This window comes from Schistocerca serialis, chromosome 1 (assembly GCF_023864345.2).
Source record: "Schistocerca serialis cubense isolate TAMUIC-IGC-003099 chromosome 1, iqSchSeri2.2, whole genome shotgun sequence".
In the NCBI taxonomy this organism is placed as follows: Eukaryota; Metazoa; Arthropoda; class Insecta; order Orthoptera; family Acrididae; genus Schistocerca; species Schistocerca serialis.
Genome location: NC_064638.1, coordinates 522,566,390 through 522,588,275, shown reverse-complemented (window position 1 = coordinate 522,588,275; position 21,886 = coordinate 522,566,390). Strand labels below are relative to the sequence as shown.

At 40.2% G+C, this 21,886-nt stretch overlaps 1 long non-coding RNA gene across 1 annotated transcript in view; it reads left to right on the top strand.

The window, feature by feature from the left end:
- LOC126457800 (uncharacterized) overlaps nucleotides 1–19,100 on the top strand; it is a 236,496-nt gene extending 217,396 nt beyond the window's left edge. The window contains exons 2-3 of the long non-coding RNA XR_007585530.1: nucleotides 5,239–5,376; nucleotides 18,572–19,100. This is a non-coding gene — a long non-coding RNA (uncharacterized LOC126457800). The remainder of the gene's footprint in view (nucleotides 1–5,238; nucleotides 5,377–18,571) is intronic.
- The last annotated feature ends 2,786 nt before the right edge of the window (nucleotides 19,101–21,886 follow it).

Sequence of the window (21,886 nt, the reverse complement as noted above, 5' to 3'; positions counted from 1 at the left end):
GTGCCTCGGTCGTATGCAGTCCTGATTGTGGCGCTCACCTGCACGGCGCCAAACACGCATACGACCATCATTGGCACCAAGGCAGAAGCGACTCTCATCGCTGAGGACGACACGTCTCCATTCGTCCCTCCATTCACGCCTGTCGCGACACCACTGGAGGCGGGCTGCACGATGTTGGGGCGTGAGCGGAAGACGGCCTAACGGTGTGCGGGACCGTAGCCCAGCTTCATGGAGACGGTTGCGAATGGTCCTCGCCGATACCCCAGGAGCAACAGTGTCCCTAATTTGCTGGGAAGTGGCGGTGCGGTCCCCTACGGCACTGCGTAGGATCCTACGGTCTTGTCGTGCATCCGTGCGTCGCTGCGGTCCGGTCCCAGGTCGACGGGCACGTGCACCTTCCGCCGACCACTGGCGACAACATCGATGTACTGTGGAGACCTCACGCCCCACGTGTTGAGCAATTCGGCGGAACGTCCACCCGGCCTCCCGCATGCCCACTATACGCCCTCGCTCAAAGTCCGTCAACTGCACATACGGTTCACATCCACGCTGTCGGGGCATGCTACCAGTGTTAAAGACTGCGATGGAGCTCCGTATGCCACGGCAAACTGGCTGACACTGACGGCGGCGGTGCACAAATGCTGCGCAGCTAGCGCCATTCGACGGCCAACACCGTGGTTCCTGGTGTGTCCGCTGTGCCGTGCGTGTGATCATTGCTTGTACAGCCCTCTCGCAGTGTCCGGAGCAAGTATGGTGGGTCTGACACACCGGTGTCAATGTGTTCTTTTTTCCATTTCCAGGAGTGTACATATAGTCTTCTGAGAAAATAATTGTAAATATTCTTTCGTATTTTAATGTGATAACGTCCTCCATAATGAGAGGTAAAGAAATCTTTATCACAGTTAAATTTGGCTCTAAAATTAAAGAATTATACCGGGACTGATATTTTGGATCACTTGCCTAACCCTAATAAAAAGCTGGGCAGGTAGCAAGGTTAAGTTTGAAACTAAATTAAAAATTGCACTTCTTGACAACACTGTCTGATTCGTACAACAATTTTTGTTTTTGCATTGTGTGTAGGAACCCTACCGTCAGCCTCTCAGAAGTTGTCCGTAGATGTTTGCTGATAGATTCAGTGTCAAAAATCAATTGTCTCCAGTCACTCTTACTCTTCAACTGCACTTCCCGAGTGTGTGAACAAAGGCGTCTGCTAAACAAGTTATCTCCTACTTCCTTGAAGACATGCTGTAGGTTTGTATGGTTTCCATATTACCGAGTGTTGTCACGCCATGTTAGGTACTACCAACTATACGTCTGGGCAACAATCGGTTGACCGTGGTTGTCATGTTCCATGGTCATCAGGTCTGATTCCGATAGCCTTCCTCTTGTGGGATTAATTGAGGAACTTAGTTTGCTGGACTTCAGGCTACATTCGAATGTTTCTGGCTGTCAGATTCTCGTAGCCTGTCCTGGAATAAAAGAGCATGTGTGACAATGCTCGGTATTTGACTGCGTTATGTAACATTATCGTCGACATTTTTGCACACTTTCAAGGAACAGTTCACCCAATTACAGAACAAACATTGCACAATACTAGAACATAGTGTTATTTTCTCGGAATCGTTGTACTACTCACGCATTTTTTTTAAATTTTTGGTTTATGTGCCATCAGCCATGTTACTTCACTGGTGATAATGTAAATTAGAAGTTGATTTCTTTATTTTTTATATCGACATTTGTCATTCACGCCCCCAGAAGCAGTATATGACTAACAGATCACCACATAATTAAGTGGTAACGAGATGCTGGGGACAAAAACTACTTCAAACAGAAGCTCATCAGCATGTTTGCCGTGTCCATGTTGTTAGATATAAGAGAATGATATTTTTATTGTGTATAATCCACTCTGTAAAATGATAGTCTGTTAATGTGGCTCTATTTGTAAATAATAAGACATATAGAAATGAGCCAGTCATGACAAAACTCTACCATCTGGTGAGCAAGATGTATGAGACAGGCGAAATACCCTCAGACATCAAGAAGAATATAATAATTCCAATCCCGAAGAAGGCAGGTGTTGACAGATGTGAAAATTACCAAACTATCAGTTTAATAAGTCACAGCTGCAAAATACTTACACGAATTCTTTACAGACGAATGGAAAAACTGGTAGAAGCCGACCTCAGGAAAGATCAGTTTGGATTCCGTAGAAATGTTGACCGCGCGAGGCAATACTGACCTTACGCCTGATCTTAGAAGAAAGATTAGAGAAAGGCAAACCTACGCTTCTAGCATTTGTAGACTTAGAGAAAGCTTTTGACAATGTTGACTGGAATACTCTCTTTCAAATTCTAAAGGTGGCAGGGATAAAATACAGCGAGCGAAAGGCTATTTACAATTTGTACAGAAACCAGATGGCAGTTATAAGAGTCGAGGGGCATGAAAGGGGATCAGTGGTTGGGAAGGGAGTGAGACAGGGTTGTAGCCTCTTCCCGATGTTATTCAATCTGTATATTGAGCAAGCAGTAAAGGAAACGAAAGAAAAATTCGGAGTAGGTATTAAAATCCATGGAGAAGAAATAAAAACTTTGAGCTTCGCCGATAACATTGTAATTCTGTCAGAGACAGCAAAGGACTTGGAAGAGCAGTTGAACGGAATGGACAGTGTCTTGAAAGGAGGATATAAGGTGAACATCAAAAAAAGAAAAACGAGGATCGTGGAAGGTAGTGGAATGAAGTCGGGTGATGCTGAGGGAATTAGATTAGGAAATGAGACACTTAAAGTAGTAAAAGAGTTTTGCTATTTGGGGAGCAAAATAACTGATGATGGTCGAAGTAGAGAGGATATAAAATGTAGGCTGTCAATGGCAAGGAAAGCGTTTCTGAAGAAGAGAAATTTGTTAATATCGAGTATAGATTTAAGTGTCAGGAAGTCGTTTCTGAATGTATTTGTATGGAGTGTAGCCATGTATGGAAGTGAAACATGGACGATAAATAGTTTGGACAAGAAGAGAATAGAAGCTTTCGAAATGTGGTGCTACAGAAGAATAATGAAGATTAGATGGGTAGATCTCATAACTAATGAGGATGTATTGAATAGAATAAGGAAGAAGAGGAGTTTGTGGCACAACTTGACAAGAAGAAGGGACCGGTTCGTAGGGTATGTTCTGAGGCATCAAGGGATCACAAATTTATCGTTGGAGGGCAGCGTGGAGGGTAAAAATCGTAGATGGAGACCAAGAGATGAATACACTAAGCAGATTCAGAAGGATGTAGGTTGCAGTAGGTACTGGGAGATGAAGAAGCTTGCACAGGATAGAGTAGCATGGAGAGCTGCATCAAACCAGTCTCAGAACTGAAGACCAAAACAACAACAACACAGAAATGAAGTTCTAGTTAGCACTTCGAAAAAACAAAATTCCATACTGAATTATTTTTTCTTTCCTTGACAAATAATCCTCTTGCAGCAGCATATGAACCTATATCTATAGGAAGACGACCGGTTTCGTGATATGAAATCACATCATCAGGTGTACATCTGAATAAGACACAAAATATGCAGCGAACAATATGATTGAAAAACTGACACGAACCCCAATAATAAAAGCCATATGATAACCAATATTGAATACTCACACGTGTTCAGATATTAAATCTGTAGGATGAGAAGAAGGGGGATTCAACCTCCTCTAGAGAAAATGCTGCTTCCATCAACAAGCAGGTCGTCAACTTACAATGAAAAGGGAAGGAAATAAGAGACAGACCAAGCTAGTAGCGTGGAAAGCCCGACGGCTTAAAAACTGCAATCATGTCGGGAAGCGGCATCCTCCTCCTCCCCCCCCCCCCCCCCCCCGATAGGGCCGCACTGCTAGTCACCGCATACTCACGTGCCTCAGCACCCCCCGCTATAAAACACGAGTGTGCGGTGACTAGCAGTGCGGCCCCAATCGGGGGGAGGCCGCTTCCCGATATGATTACAGTTTTTAAGCCGCCGGGCTTCGGGCTATCCACGCTACTAGCTTGGTCTGTCTCTTATTTCCTTCCCTTTTGATTGTAAGTTGACGACCTGCTTGTTGAGGGTAGCAGCATTTTCTCTAGAGGAGGTTGAATCCCCCTTCTTCTCATCCTACGAATTTAATAACTAAAGGACATGTGAGTATTCCATATTGGCTGTCGTGTTGCTTTTGTTATTAAGTTTCTTGTTAAATTTTATATGATAATGTTGACTGCATATTTTGTACCTTGTTCGGATGTACACCCGATGTGATTTCATATCACGAAATCGGTCGTGTTCCTATAAATACAGGTTCATTTACAGCTGTAAGAGGATTGCTTGGCAAATATGGATTACTTTAGCTGTGATTGCCCACAGCATAGCACTACTTGTAATTTTTTGTCTTTGGCTGCAGTTTCATGTCTGCAGTTGCCGTATACAATTGAAATCTCCATACCATAGCATACCGATAGAGCAATAAGGTAACGTCGCGCAGCTCATCTCCACTTTAACAATGGACTACGCCGTTTTGTTCTGTCTCGTCTAGAGGTATGGTACGGCGCTGTGGTCCGGAGATTTCCATTGTGTACCACAACTGCAGACTTGGTTCAAATGGCTCTGAGCACTATGGGACTTAACATCTGAGGTCATCAGTCCCCTAGAACATAGAACTACTTAAACCTAACTAACCTAAGGACATCACACACATCCATGCCCGAGGCAGAATTCGAACCTGCGACCGTAGCAGTCTCGCGGTTCCGGACTGAAGCGCCTAGAACCGCACGGCCACCGCCGCCGGCCAACTGCAGACTTGAACCTGCAGCCAAAGAAAAACTTAATGAGAAACTTTATTTTTTCGAGACGACGATTAAAAATTTATGATTGCTCTTGTGTATATTTAATGTATCTGTTTTCTTGCACAATCGCCAAACATATATTATTAATAACATATTTACTCTTGTGATTTTTGTTTTTGCTTCCTAAGCAAGGTCAAGGTTCCTTCCCTCTCCCGCCCAAGTCCAATTCGTTACGACTCTAAGGATTATGATGTTGACTTGAGTATAAAATAACGTTCATACTGCCGTTCTTGAGGTCTTTCCTTCCCTGTTGCCTCAAAATGGTGGTATCAAGAAATTTTGTGTCCAGCCAAGACGACTGACCACGTACAAGCAACACCATGAAGTTCTGCGCTGCAGAGTGCGAGTAGGTCGCTTGCTCACGCTGTGAACTGTGCTTGTTTGCAGGTAACGAGGTGGAGGCGTGCCCCAAGAGGTGTCCTCCAGACCAGCCGACAGTATGCGCCGCAGGACCGCGCAACAAGTTCCGCAAGACCTTCCCCAGCGCCTGCCACGTCATCATCTACAACTGCGTTTACAAAAGGCGTAAGTAGCACCGCCGCGGGCTGCACTGGAGATTATCATACTAAAATGACACACTACAGCCAATGTCTTCAGTTTTATCGGCGGGTTTTTCGACATAGAAATATACCCCCACACTAAGAAAAGGGAAATGTATGAGTGAAGTTTCTGTAAATTTTAGGTAGCTATTTGATCATGCAGATATCATTTAAAAGTAAAACCCGTGAGTAGTGCGCAAGATGACTTCATGAAACGGAACACGGGCATTTTTCCGGGGACTCTTCCGGGACACTCCTCCCATGGCGTGCTGCAACCGCAAGACACACATTTTATTATTACGTGCAGGAACAAATTCACAATGAATCACTTAGAAGAAACAGAAAAATCAGCGTTATTCGAAGTAATACAGCAACCACTCATTTTCTATTTACGTACTATTATCTACACTGTCCAATCACATTATTGTGACCACCGTCAAAAACATGGACATTGTCCCCAAGAATAGATACGTTGTTGTTGTTGTGAACTGGGCCTCCCAAACGCACCCTCCTCCAGCCCCGACCCTTCCGACGATTGTTGCAGGGTGTATGACGCAGTAGACGCCAACGACCATCACATTGATGGAGCATAAAATGTGATTCATCTGAAAAGGCCACCGGTGCAACTCAGCGGACGTCCAGCTGAGGTATTGGCGTGCAAATTCCAGCCTTCGTCACCGAAGAACAGCAGTCAACTTGTATGCGCGAACAAGGCGCCTGCTGCATAGGAACATACGCAGCAGTGTTCGCTGGACGGTCGTTGAGGAGACTCTCTTGTTAGCCTCTTTGTTCATCTGTGCGGTCAGCTGCTCAACAGTTGCCTATCTCCATAGCCATCGTACGCCTCTGTCACTTATGGCCCGTCGTGCGCCACAGTTGTCTCGGCGCCGGTTACAGATAGCACCATTTAGCCGTGCAGGGTGTACTTTAACCAGGGCGGCACGCCACCAGTTTAAAAACTTCGGCGTTTCGAAATTGCTTCCATTCTTGGCCCAAAATCCGTTGATCATGTCCTTTCATAAATCGCCCCATTTCGCACTGCGGCAACGACTGCACCCTTTCCGCGTTTCCACCCCATCCCCTCTCCAACATGCTTTATAAAGGATGTAAATTTTAAGCTGACAAACCAGAATAACTCGAAAAATAACCTTCACACAAAAAATTATGTAGAATCCAAAGTTCATTATTTTAGAGGGGAACATCTGCTGGTGCTAAAATTAGCCCGCCACCCCAGCCTCCTGGGGGTGCGGCGGGATGCAACTTTAAAATTTCAAATGGGAACCCCCATTTTTATTGCAGAATCAGATTCTACATAAAAAAAACTACGTACATATTGTCTTAAACATTTGCTTTGATTCTTGGTAGTTGGCGTTGAAATTTAAGAAAATCCATGCTCTCATTTTTGCGTGGTTAGTGGTTATGGATAAATAAAAAAACCTTTTTACTTCGTAAATTTTGATTTACTAAAACTAAAACTCTCCCTCTCTCCCCATAGGGTGGTGTTTGAGAGAGAGAAATTACAGTACAGACAATATGTACGTACTTTTATGTAGAATCTGATAATGCAATAAAATGGGGTTCCCATTTGAAATTTTTAAGTTGCCTCACACCCCACTCCCAGGGGGCTGGGGTGGCGGGCTAATTTTAGCATCAGCAGATGTCCCCCTCGAAAATAATCAACATTGGATTCTACACATTTTTCCGTGTGAAGCTTATTTTTTTGGGTTATTCTGGTTTGTTAACTTAAATTTACACCCTGTCTACCCACCCTGTATACCCACCACTGCTATTGCTGCCACCTGCTGACTGCGAGTGGTTGATGTTGAATATAGGGGGTGGTCACGTTAATGTGATTGGGCCATGTATAATTCCGTAGCTCAACTGCTTTCATGTGAACATCAACGTCTTAGTGCATACTTCTTGCAAACACTTTTCCCATATAAGGTATTGTTCCGTCCTTCAAGGATTTCTCTCGTTTTTGAAATGTAAATTCAGTTTACAATTACATTTATTTTTGCTACTGTGCCAAATTTGTAAAGAAACAGTTCGCTCTCATTTGATGGAAGTGGAAAAGTCTCAAATTCGTCTTCATTCATCGAGTTTTAAACCTGATGACAAACTTTTCTTTCCAAAACCTAGTTATACTATGACCCTTACCATTCAGTTCGTAATATTTACAGATAAGTGTATACTCACAAACAGAACTCCATTCGCATCTGTCTGATAGCAGTACCCCTCCTTGGCTTCAGCCTGTAAATTCAGAGACGTACTTTCGAAAATTGTGTTTTCCCGTGGAACGAAATATGATTTCCTTTCGCACAGCCCTCGCCACAACCAATCGCTGCACAATATTTAACCACTGTAATAAAATGAACAGTATTGTAGAAGTCGCCTGCAAATGGTTGCCGCCACTAGGCAGCTGAGCGAGACGTTGGTTTCAATATAGTGACGTCATGTGCGGTGTGGATCATCTCTAGTCTAAGACACTCATTGCATTACACCTGTTTCTGTCAGGAATGAGCTGCCAATCTTTGCACCTGGTGCTGATCACACTCAGTCCCGTGAAAGTTGTTACCAGAGTCTAGACTGTGGTTGTTGCCGTCTGACAGTTACAGCAACATTAGCGCCCCTAGTAGCGAGAAAGCAGCCATAAGATTAATGTTTGGTTTTAACTATTTTTCTACTTAATTAACAATATAATAGTTATATTTTTGCCTGCCAGTCTTTAGTAAATTATTAAGAGACATGAATAACCGTGAAATAAATGTAAAACAGCTTAATCTCACTGATTCAGTGTCATTAGTTGGAACTTATTCATGAAGAAATACTTTCGAACAAGTGAACTTGTGTAATTGCAGCTTACCGCTTTAAGGATGAGAAGCATATATTTCTTTTGTTGCCCGTTATTATTACTATAGGCACTTTTCTTGACCAATTATAAATTTTCACCAATCACCAGAAATTTTATCTCCACCAAGTTGTATCTCAGTCCTAGGTAATTGCATTGATGAATTAAAGTCACCCAACCCAGTTGACATAATCTGCCTCTCTGAACACCATGTGACCACTGGTATAGGAACTAGGCCTAAGCACAATGAGAAACTCAGACAGGAGAGTACTGCAAATGTCAGAATAAGGAAAGGTTCTCATAAAAGTATAATTAAAAATAATGTAAGTATATTTCATCAAAATATTGGGAGTTTAAAGAATAAAGTAGATGAGCTTCTGGTTTGTTTAGAAGATTTAGAAGCTGAGAATGAAATAGATATACTATGCCTGTATGAGAATCACATTGTTACTGATATGGATAAGGTAAATGTAAGTGGTTATAAGCTCTCTGCACATGTAATGAGAGAAAATATGGAGAAAGGAGGAGTTGCCATATATGTCAAAAGTTATCATTGTGCAAAAAGTATAGAAACAAAAAAGTTTTGTGTAGAGAAACATATAGAAGCATGTGCCTGTGAGCTTAAATTAAATAAAGGCACATTTATAATTGTAACTGTATATAGGTCCCCATCAGGAAATTTTCATCTATTTCTGAAAAATTTGGACTCCTTGTTGTGCTATCTGTCAGACAGGAGGAAGCAAATTATTATTTGTGGGGACTTCAATGTAGATTCTCTGAAAGAGGGTAATAGGAAAAATGACCTTGAAGTATTACTCGGTTCTTTCAATTTGACACCCGTTATTGATTTTCCTACTTGGGTGGTAAAGGATAGCAGCTCACTGACAGATAACTTCTTTATAGACCAAGATAAGTTTAACCATATAAATGCTCAGCCTGTTGAGAATGGTCTTTCTGATCATGGTGCACAGCTAGTTACAATATATGACATAGCTCCATTCAGCAACACTAAACAGTCCTCCAAAGTAGTACGTTCAGTCAACGATTTAACAATTGCAAATTTCAGGGAAAGCCAACAGCAGTTAGACTGGGATGAGGTGTACCGTGAACCTGATGCCAATTTAAAATATAATTTATTTCATGACATTTTTGTAAATGCATTTGAAAACTGCTTCCCCAAGAAAATAGTTAAATATACTTGTAAGAAACCTTGTAACAAACCATGGCTTACTAAGGGTATAAAAATATCTTGTAACCGGAAAAGGGAACTGTATCTGACAGCAAGAAAGAGTAGTGACCCAGAAACTATCAAAAATTATAAAAACTACTGTGTTATATTAAGAAAAGTTATTAAAAAATCCAGGAGTATGTGTATCATGTCTGAAATCAGCAACTCTGATAATAAAATTAAAACAATTTGGAATATTATTAAAAGAGAAACAGGTCAACCAAGAGCAGAGGAAGACAGTATTACCGTCAAATTGAATGAAAGCTTTATGAACAAAAAGTCAGAAGTTGAAAATATTTTTAATAATCATTTTCTAAATGTTGTGGATATAGTAGGATCCAGGTGTTCATTAGAAGATGCTAGGCTGTTAATGGAAGAGGCCATACCTATGCAATTTGATACAATTGAAATCTCACCCACTTCTCCCTCTGAAATTAGGAAAATAATAAACTTGCTTAAAAGCAAAAACTCACATGGAATTGATGGCATTTCCAGCAAAATACTAAAAGCTTGTTCTCAACAGATAAGTAAGATTCTCAGCCACCTGTGTAATAGCTCTCTGGAACAGGGCATTTTCCCTGATAGACTGAAATATGCTATTGTTATACCTTTGCATAAAAAGGGGGATGGATCTGATGTCAACAATTACTGTCCAATCTCCCTTCTAACAGCTTTATCCAAAATTTTTGAGAAAGTAATGTATTCAAGAGTAGCTTCACATATCTGTAAAAATGAAGTACTAACAAAATGTCAGTTTGGTTTCCAGAAAGGTTTTTCAACAGAAAATGCCATATATGCTTTCACCAGTCAAATTTTGAATGATCTGAATAACCGAACACCACCCATTGGGATTTTTTGTGATCTCTCAAAGGCTTTTGATTGTGTAAATCATGAAATTCTGCTACACAAGCTCAAGTATTGTGGCATGAGTGGGACAGTGCACAAATGGTTTAATTCATACCTAACTGGAAGAGTGCAGAAAGTTGAAATAAGTAGTTCTCATAACATGCAAAGATCAGCACATTCCTCAAACTGGGGAACTATCAAGAATGGGGTTCCACAAGGGTCAGTCTTGGGTCCTTTGTTGTTCTTATTATATATTAATGACTTGCCATTCTATATTCATGAAGAGGCAAAGTTAGTTCTCTTTGCTGATGATACAAGTATAGTAATCACACCTGAGAAACAAGAATTAACTGATGAAATTGTCAATACTGTCTTTCAGAAAATTACTAAGTGGTTCCTTGTAAACAGACTCTCACTGAATTTTGATAAGACACAGTACATACAGTTCCGTACAGTGAATGGTATGACGCCATTAATAAATATAGACCTTAATCAGAAGCATATAGCTAAGGTAGAATATTCCAAATTTTTAGGTATGTCCATTGATGAGAGATTAAATTGGAAGAAACACATTGATGATCTGCTGAAACGTTTGAGTTCAGCTACTTATCCAATAAGGGTCATTGCAAATTTTGGTGATAAACATCTTAGTAAATTAGCTTACTACGCCTATTTTCACTCATTGCTTTCATATGGCATCATATTTTGGGGTAATTCATCACTGAGGAATAAAGTATTTATTGCACAAAAGCGTGTAATCAGAATAATAGCTGGAGTCCACCCAAGATCATCCTGCAGACATTTATTTAAGGATCTAGGGATATTCACAGTAGCTTCTCAGTATATATACTCTCTTATGAAATTTGTTATTAACAACCAAACCCAATTCAAAAGTAATAGCAGTGTGCATAACTACAATACCAGGAGAAAGGACGATCTTCACTATTCAAGATTAAATCTAACTTTGGCACAGAAAGGGGTGAATTATACTGGCACTAAAGTCTTTGGTCACTTACCAAATAGTATCAAAAGTCTGACAGACAACCAACAAGTATTTAAGAAGAAATTAAAAGAATTTCTGAATGACAACTCCTTCTACTCCATAGAGGAATTTTTAGATATAAATTAAGAAAAAAAAAACAAAAATATTAAAAAAAATAAAAATAAAAAATAAAGAAAAACAAAAAACACAAAAAATAAAGTTGTTATATCAATTTAAGTATGTTGTTAAATTAACCTAATTATGTCATGTATTGAAAAATTCGACTCGTTCCACATCATTACGAAATATCGTATTCATGATCCATGGAACTAGTATTAATCTAATCTAATCTAAACATAACAATTTTATATGCAGTCTAATGATTCCCAAATTCTTAAAATTCGATTTTCTTTCTAAAATGCGGATATTTTTGTAATTGTAATTACTTCTGCATCAAAAGCGAAAGTGTTGTTGATTCTCGCCGCTTGTGACTGAGACGAAACAACATTGTGGAATTGATTTCTTTTGCGTTTGGAAAGAGCTTGTTATTGATTTATACGTTTTATTGCCACATCTATATGGTTTTCCCTTCAGCTAGCGCTGTCGTGGCTAATTTGGCACGTTAAATAATGTAGGTACTGCATTCCACACAAGTCTCCTACGTTCCATATTCATTGATTTGGGTGTAAGTGTAACGAGCAAAACTGAGCGTTGTTGGGTAGATATGACGTCTCTCTGCAAGAAGTCAGGTCTTCTGGTATTTACTAACCTTTTTTGTTCTTAAAGAAGTATGACATTCTTCAGCAAACATCTTGTATGTTACACGAGAATCGTAAATAAACGACCCTGTAACGTACCGTTTCATATTTCGCAGAATCCTAAGGAAACTAAAGAAAGACCAATGTGGCGCAATTTTGTCGTTATTGCCATTTTTATGGCACTACATACGCTCCTATTGTAAAATTACAAGTCAATACTATTCGCGTTCGTCGATGTCGTTTTCAGAAGTGTAACATCTTGTCCATTTGGAGCGCTGCTGTCGCACTGTATAATAAAAATGAGCAGGATTGTCGTGACTATAATATGTATTTGGCTGTGGCGCTGATCTCTGCTAATATCTCTGAATAAGTTTCTAACGATGTCATCTTTCCTTACACAACGTGTTGTCTGCGAACAACTTCATAAATCTTTTCCACCAGATTGTACACATTCACCTCACCACAACAAGCTTGAGGTCCATCGGGCACTAACCTCACTTATAGCGATGGCTCTGACTTAATAACATACTGAGCTCTGTTTGTTAGGAAGTATTCAGTCAAGTCACGTGCCCGTAAAGAATTCCGATTGTTCAATAGACGACGATGCAGAACTGTACATAAGTCAATAAACACAGCTGAAACCTGAACTCCGATATATACTTGCTTGTGGATATCATCGGATGAACATATCAAGCTCGGTTTCAGACAAACAATGCTCATGGAAATCATGTGCAACAACAATGTATCTCTTACCCTATTTACGTGAAATGTGTTAAGTTTATTTATGTTTATGGTCAACTGCCAGTCCCTGCACCAGTAACTGGTTCCCTGCAGGACTTGCTACATTTCGCTAGTCTTCTGGTCCCGCTAAAATCGACGTATTGAATTCTACCTGAAAGAAAGTCCTGAATCCAGTCTCAAAGCTACTGCTATATTCGGTAAGCTCCTATTGTGTCCATTGTGTGACAACACGAAACTGTTTGGAATGCCTTCAGAAAGTTAAGCAAGGTGGCATCGAACTGAACGTCATTTTCTACGGCGCTCTGGATGCCATGGACGAAAAGAGCGAGCCCAGTTTCTCAAGATATCTGTTTCCACTTAACGACGGCAGAAAATCGTTCCAGAGCTCTACAACAGATTCACGTTCCTGTATTGGTCTGTAATTATATTTATGCATGTGATCATTCTCCTTGGAAACTCTACTGACTTTTCTCTAATCGCTTAGTACCCTTTGTTACGCAAGAGAACTTTCGTCAGAAGGGGGAGAATTTTTCCTTTTCACGAAATGTATGACTTTTTTTGTATGGGAAATCCCGTTTTGGTCATGGTAGATAATTATAGGAGGGCGTGCTGAAAAGTAATACCTCCGAATTTTTTCATCTGTTCTCAATATCGGTTACGTATTCCATGACAAGTATGTTACCCGGTCGACTTTCCGCTTCGCTGACGTAAGTTGCAATCCTATGCCGCTAGAGGGTTCCGAATTGTAGCGTGTAAAATGGCGATGCGTAAAGGCGCGTTTACATCGAGCTGAGAACATGTTTTTGTTCGGAACATTGTGTGCAACTTGTTCCCTCAACATGTTGGCAACATTGTTCGTTGTTCGCATTCCCGTTTACACCAACAACCAACATTTGTACGTATTCGCGTAGTCTGCTGCGGTGAACTGATAGGTTACTTTGTGTATTCACATCAAGAGATACGCTATGTCAGGTGAAGAGGAACAATTAATGACATTTGGTGCTGCATTAATAATACTTAACGAAATGAACAGACGAAGAAAACGACGTAGTCGTCGTTGGTGGACCAAAACATACTATTGAAGACGTGGCGGGAATGACATGCTTTGTGAGCTGAATTTGGAAGACGGTTCTGGCTTTCGTAACTTCACTAGGATATGACCGTCAGATTTTGAAATGTTGTTGAATATTATAGGACCAGTTGTTTCAAAGAAAGACAGAAATTTCAGAAAAGCAATCCCTGTGAACGAAAGACTTGCTGTTACTCTTCGTTTTCTGGCATCAGGAGACTCCTATCAAAGCCAGCCATATCTAAAATAGTTCCATATCATCCAGGAAACGTAGGTATTTAAATCCAAACCACTTCGTTTATTGAAGTGTGTCAGTACCACATCCACATTTTTTAATTTCCTCTATTTTTCGTTTGTCTCGTCGGTACTGAGACAAGAGAGATTTAATTTTTTTGTCCACGTCACTGCTGCTGGTGCCAAGCGCCGCAGCAACCTTTTGTAAAGAATCATGTTTGATTTTAGTATTTTTGTAACCTGCGCAACGTACATTCCACAGGCACTCCTCTGCCTCATAGAGCGATATCAATTGGAAAATTTTGTCTCGTGACCACTTCATTTCAAATAAAAATGAAGGGACATAAAATAAACGCACCATTACACTCCAGAAAAACAAACACCAAAGCACTCACTCAGAGCAAACGAACACGCGCTGCGTAGCGGAATTTAGTGGTAGCAGGCCACGAACAATGTTTCTTTGATCTCTACCGACGCAGCCGTGGAACATTGATTTTGTGTTGCGAACATGTTGCGAACAGTGTTGTGAACAATGTTGCGAACTCAATGTAAACGCGCCTTAACGTAACTATGTCGGTGCGTGAGAAACAGCGTGCTTTAATGGAATTTCTAACCGCAGAAGAGTTAGTCCACACCCTCTCCTTCAGCATGCCAATGCCAAAACACAAGAGCGCTGCGACATCTGCAACAATCCGACCCTTGGGTTCATTGCCATCGATTACCTTCCACACAATCTCGAGTTGGACCCATCTGATTTTCAACTTAAAAACACCATCGAAGACTACTTGACTTTAGTAATGATGAAACAGTGCAAGCAGAGGTGAGGTTTTGGCCTTGTCAACAAAGTCATACATTCTGCAGTGATTGTACCAACAAACTGGTCTCCCGTTCAGAGAAATGTGTTGATCGCCAAGGTGACTATGTTCAAAAAGAAATATGCAAACGTGAAGAATAAATTTGTAGAATGTTAATAACGTTTGTTTCATTTTAAAATCTTTATGAATTTTCTATTAAAAATTAGGAATCATTACTTTTCAGCACGCCCTCGTATTTTACCTGAGAGAATGTCTTATGATCCTCCTATAACCACTGGCACAGGACAACAGTTCTGCGGATTCATTCAGTAGCCTTTTTCGTGGATGGGTGTAGTGTGTGCTCTTTTCCAATTACAGAGAATATTTCAGTGCTCAAAAAACCTGTGGCAGATTATGGTTAAGACTGGGGCGAACTGACTCGCAAATTCTGTGTCGTCCTGTGTTCCCTTACGAGGCCTGACATACCACTGGGTAAGGACCTTGGGGGCTGAAACCGGTTGTGGTTTTTAAAATAAAGGAAAATGCAACTGATACTGGCATTTTATTCAAAATCACTATTACGGTTGCGGAACCTGTGTCAAGATGCTCCATATACTGGATAAAAAAATCGTCAATAACTACTTTGATACTAATTTTTGTGCACCTGATAGCTTATATTTTTATTGAGATTCCTTGAAAGCGTTATACAGAAATTATTACCGAAGGCTCCTTACTTCGCCCTTCTGTAGTCAAGTGTGTTTCTATAAACATCAGCCTATCGGTGACTTTATAATTCACTTTGTATCTGTTATGCAGTACCGTTAACCTTTGTTTTAAGTGTGGGATATTGTCTGCATACAAAGAGGGATATCTACCGACTATAAGTATTTCCTATAATTTATTTGACCATTCTCTTACCTCCTGTTTAAGAGGTTCAGTCTCCCTTTGATTGGCTGGGTAATTATTTCCATAACAAGTTATTTGCCCTCAGTATACTGTATTCCGTTAACAGGCTCGGATAATGCCTTGCCATTCCAAGAAACAAGCTGCACTTCAAACATGGATACAGCTAAAGTCTGTAAGAATAATTTTCAAAAGGGACCAATGACAAACTTTGTACTTATAAATTTATCTCGTAGAGACAATTTTCAGTTGCTGTAGATGTTATGGCATGTGTAATACTATATACTTTCAAGAAATACTAAACTTAATGCGCTGTGTAATAGTGTGGTACCTTAGTATAGACACAGTCTAACATAACAGTCGCGACACTTCGCCTCTATTTTGTTGCTACAGCGCCAGCAGCGCCCCAAGCGGCCGGTAAGTTGAACTGAGTTCGGCACGATCGTGAAAGCGAATAGTGATTGTTTATTTTGATTTATACAATGGTTTTTACCATCGGGAGCGTTTGTAGCGCAATAAATTGCAGCAACAACAGGATGAAGACACCACAGCTGTCTTTTTTTAGGTTTCCTAAGGATCCTGGGAGGTATATACCATCATGTTACTAAACTGTATCGTCAGGATTCACTTGCAAACTATATGTGTATAAATGTGTATAAATGATGGCTAGTTAATAGCAGACGAGAAGACCTTATGAAGAAAGACCCAGTTTACCTGTATAATAATATTATCTTTTGTTCGCTACATTTCGAACAAAACCGGTTCATGAACGCAGACAATAACAAACTCGTTTGGAATGCAGTACCCACACTGTTTGACATTCCAAATAAACCCCCTCAACTGACGATGAAGAAGAAACTGCTACAAAGATTCGACAGTCAATCTAAAGCTGTAAAACAGTCCTATGACACAGAAGCAGCCAGTTCGACTCTCCATGTATCAGTGCCAGATTCGTGTGAATCACCAACACAGACCTGCTTTGACGATGAAGTGGTTAAATTAAGTGCAGCTGTTCGTGTCTTACAAAATCGTGTGAAGTGTCAGAATGTGCAGAAGCGAAACTATTACGGGACAAGGAAAGTGCCTACAGACAGATTGTTTGAAAATTATTCAAATATTTGTTTTTTCGTGAAATGTAATGTAATCAGCTCATTATAGTGTTTTCAGCATATGTCTCCCACTATTTGGCAGTTGCTTGTCCCACTTAGAATAATATAAAGATGAAGGTCGTACTTGTGGCAACAGGCGACAATGACAAACACAGTAAGCCTACAGAACGATAAACGAGCTGTCGATGGCTTTTGCATGTAGAGGTACGTGTCTGTGCTTCTTACATGTGAATCTGTGTGTTTATATTCTTTTGATAGCAACGTGGTAAGCTGCAATTTTGTCCAATGTCACAAGTGTTTCTTCACGAATGTGTTGTAGCTTGCCACTCTATTCATGGTTTTTGTCCATACTTGCGCACATTTTAGAATCATTTTTAGAAACGTATATGCCTTCTGATACTACACAAACTCTTGGAGGCAAGAAAATAACTCGAATAAATCGGAAATTACGTAGGAAATGGATGCAAACAAACATTATGCTTACGACGCGTCTGACGTTCACCTTACCCGCCGCTTGGAGCGCTAGTGTCGCTCCATCTGTCAAACGGCAACAACTTTTACAGCAGTGAGTGTCGCGACTGTTATGTTAGACTGTGGTATAGATATCAATTTTCTAGAACAAAAAAAAAGAATATTATGGGAATGATGTCTACATACGAGGGCTACTCAGAAGTAATGCATCACTTATTTTTCTCAGCCGAAAACAATGTTATGAATGCGACACGTTACGAATGTACGATTTGAAGCCACCTGAGTGAAGGCGCGTAATTTCCGTCACTTCCGACAGATAGCATAGGTGCAGGACAGTTTCAAAATGGCGTCTGTAGGTGATGTACGTTACAAGCAACGTGCCGTCATTGAATTTCTTACTGCAAAGAAAGAAACTGTGGGGAATATTCATAAACTCTCGCGCAAAGTCTATGGAGCATCTGCTGTCGACAGAAGTACAGTTAGTCGCTGGGCACGGAGGGTGAGGTCTTCAGAAGGCGGTTCGACGGAGCCCAACGATTTGCAGCGGTCGGGAAGACAATCCACAGCTGTCACATTTGACTTGTGCAGCGAGCTGATGTCATTCGCGATGACAGATGCATTAAGACTCGGTAGCTGGATGCAATCACTCGCACTCTTGGATATTCAAAAGTGTGTGTACCGACAGGGAATACATGCCCCTGTTTTGCACTGGAGGAAGACCATAGAACAGGATGGAGATTACTTGGAAAAATAGGGTGTGTAGATAAAACACCATTCTTTCGTGTGTGTAATTCTCATTATGTTCAATACAGAATTATTGAAGAAAAAATGTGGTGCATTACTTTCTGGGCAATGCTGCACATTTGTCAGTATAGCAGAGAGTAGCTGCATTTAATTTCATTTAAAAATCTCATTTGTTTAGTATGCTTGTATGTTGATGTCTTCTCTTCCATTTAACCTGCATTCCATCTGCTGTACATTTGATTTGATTAGGAGTTACCAGTAGTGTAAATGTGAGAAACCGTTCAGTTTGATATGGACTAACACTTTGCATATACTGTTGACAATACGATTTTCAGTTAATATTAACGTTTTCCTCTAATTAAGCAGATCAAAATTGCATCATGCATATCGAGACATCAATATTGATATTATTAGTAGTGCAAGAATACTAAAATCTTCACTTTTGCTGTTTCAGGATTGCGACTAGTGAAACGAGGTCCCTGCTGAATGTAATAATATTGAGCAGAAGAATTCATCCATAACTGTCATTCAGTGCTGAAGCCATCATACATTACGACCATCAGTAAAGAAGCAATGTTAAACGGAACAGAGGGCGAGAGGGAAAGGGCTGCTTGTTTACGGCCGAGAGAACTGACCTTGACAAGCAATGAATTTCATTCCTGATATCAAGATTCCACTACTTCTCCAGATGAAAACTGCTTACTTGCTTTAAAGCGGAAGACTGATCGCTTCTACTTATTAAATTGTCACAGTTTCGTATGCACATTTCATTTAACATTTATTTTTTAAAATATTTATCATATGTTAAGCTTTAAATTTTGGGGTTCCTTTTCAGCTCATAGCTATGGTCTAGAAAATGTGAACAACTATGTACGGGATCACTTAAATTAAGTGCGACATACTATGTTATTATTATTGTTATTATTATTATTATTATTATTTGTTGTGCTAGTACATTTAATCACATATCCTGTAATGCAAAAAATTGTTAATAAAACTCATTGAATCACAATGGCCCAATGTAAAAGTGTTCATTCACGAACTGTGCCCACATCTTTAACTCATGGAATTCATCAAGAATGCATAAAAAATAAACCTGTATGAGAGGATAATATGGGTACTTCTCTTTTTATGGTATTAATACGATAGTAAACTTGTATATAATACAGTGAATAATAAGGTAGGAGTGAATAACGTAGTTATAAAGTATACTTTAAGTACAGTCGGAAAAAATCTGGAAGATGTTACTGTAAACAACGTTACACTACTGAACAAAGTTTCCAATTCAGTTCTTCACAAATCACCAGCCGCCAGTTATCAACAAGTACTGAAGAAAGCCCTTCTGACTTTTCCACGTATTACACCATTATGAGTTCTGTATAGACGTTTGTCCTGCGTGTTTGCTGACAATGTCCCCCCGTCCTCCATGTTATCATTCCTTATCATTGGAACGCCTGAAAAATCCTGTTGTCTACATCTCTTTCAGTACAGAACAATTCCTAAGGAAATGTTAACAACGGTATTTTCTCTTAGACGTTTATCTTCCTGTCCAACTTTCTTTAATTTTTCAATTACTGGGCAACTTCACATCTCAATATTTCACACAATTACACTATTCTGCTTTTTAGATTTTACCTGATAGTACACACTACCTGTAGACACCCAGTTTCAGGCACAGTAAGAATTTATTCTGAATACGTCACATATTTATCGAACTTTTTTTTTTGCGGATTACATTTGTTGATAATTTTCACTCGCCTCATGCCAATGAATTCCCTACTAGTGCAGAATTGTCATGACTGAAATTTACATTTTTTAGTTATGCTCAACTTAATGTGTATTCTACAATTTTTTAGCTTCTGGTTTCTATTTGCTGTGAACTGGCTTAAGATTAAAATACTGCACTACATATTGTTTGATAGAATATTTCTCGTTTTCAGTACTTTTTGGCCTTGGTAAGTCCTCCATACTTTCTGTTCCACCTTTTGAAGATCGTATTCATGGTGATTATCTTAGTCTTCTCCGAAAGCTACTTATACTCAGCAGGAATCTAGGCAAAATTCAACGATGTTCATTCCTGTGGGAGCCCAAACAAAAGTTCTTTCTCGTGTATAGCCAGCTATACTATGACAGTTATATTATGACTGTCACCAGGACATTTAAGTACTTTGCCTACAAGCGAACTAGTACTATGTTAACCTTGCCTTCGTATACAATTTCGTTTAAGACAGACTACCGTAATAATACTAGAAGGGTCGAAAAAATAAATTACAAGAAAATTTAAGGACCAGTGGAAAATGCAGTCATTTAAAACAGTGTGTTTGCTTTTCGCGGCGTGCAGTTGCAGCTGTAGCAGTTCTTAAGTTCTGAAAATGCTGTTTTTACACTGTTATTCAGTTATTAAATTTAGTAGGTTTCCACGGTGTATCGTGCAGTTTCTTGATAAATAACGGTTTAATAAACTTTCGGAAACTTTCGCCCACTGTGTTTTTTAGAGTTGTTTGTGCGTTGAAGTCATTTATTAAATTCCGTACAGCAGTTTTCAGCTGAAGTTTCTGATTGTTTGCAGTGAAATATTTCAGTAACATTTTGATTCACTGTGTTTCATTTCGTTGTTCCAGTGGCCACTTGAAGTTTTGATTTTAGCTAAGAAATTATGTGAAGTGTTGGTGGTATTGAGATTAGTTGTTGTTTAACAGTACAATTTAGAGACCCTATTGTTAATTCTTTAAATAGTTCTACTGTTGTAACGTAACTTAGGTAACGTAGACGTTTAGTTTTTTTCAGTAACTGTTAAAACTTTACCATGAGTGAGAAGTCTGGGCTTTGTCGTAGGTTTGTGAGAAGTGGGTTACAGTCTGAGATTTGTTCAAAGTATTTTCATTGAGGGGAATGCAGTGGGGAAGCCAGTGGGCATTCTAGCTGGATCCTCTCGTGGAAATGCTGAATTTGTAGCAGAAATAATTTGATATAGGAGCAGAAGCGTAAGATCTGTGCCCTTTAGGTGCAGTTACAAGACGCAAAGGAGGAACTAGATAGGTTGACGAGGGTGAAGGGCGCTGGAGAATGGGAACTGCCAGTTAGTAAGAAGGCAACTGGGAGGAGGAGATATTCAGACAGTTGTACTTTGTGCAACCGATGGATTTGACCAATTGTCGGAGTTGAGTGGAGAGGAGCCTCTTGCAGCTGTAGGTGTAGGAAACTTGCAGCAGTCCTCAGCAGTTACGGAGCCTAAGTCAATTGCAAATTACAACAGAAAGAAGGTTCTGCTGATAGTTAGTCCTCATGGCAGAGGGGTGGCCCGGCAGTTGCAGGAATTGTTGAGGAGTGAGTACCAGGTCACCAGCAATGTGAAGCACGATTGGCTCAGGTCACTGACAGCTTAGGGAAGTTATTTAGGAATTTTACGAAGGAGGATCACGCAGTGATAGTGAGTGGAGAAGGAAATAGTCTTGATAGGGATGGGGAATATGATCTATGTGGTGACCAGGTAAAGATAGCTACTCAAACAGGTGGCACTAATGTGCACTTCGTGCAACTGTTTCAGCGTCATGATCGGCCTCTTCTCAATGTTGCTGTCAGGCATGTTGACATGGAGCTGGAGAAGACACTGATGGCAGAGGGCATGGCTCACACTGCATTGGTGCCAGCTGAGTCTATCAGTAGATCGGGTTTCACTAGGCATGGTCTGCACCTCAGTACGTATGGGAAGGGGATGAGAGCGTAGTGGGTGGTGGTGGGATCACTCATGGAAAAATTCCTGTAGTCG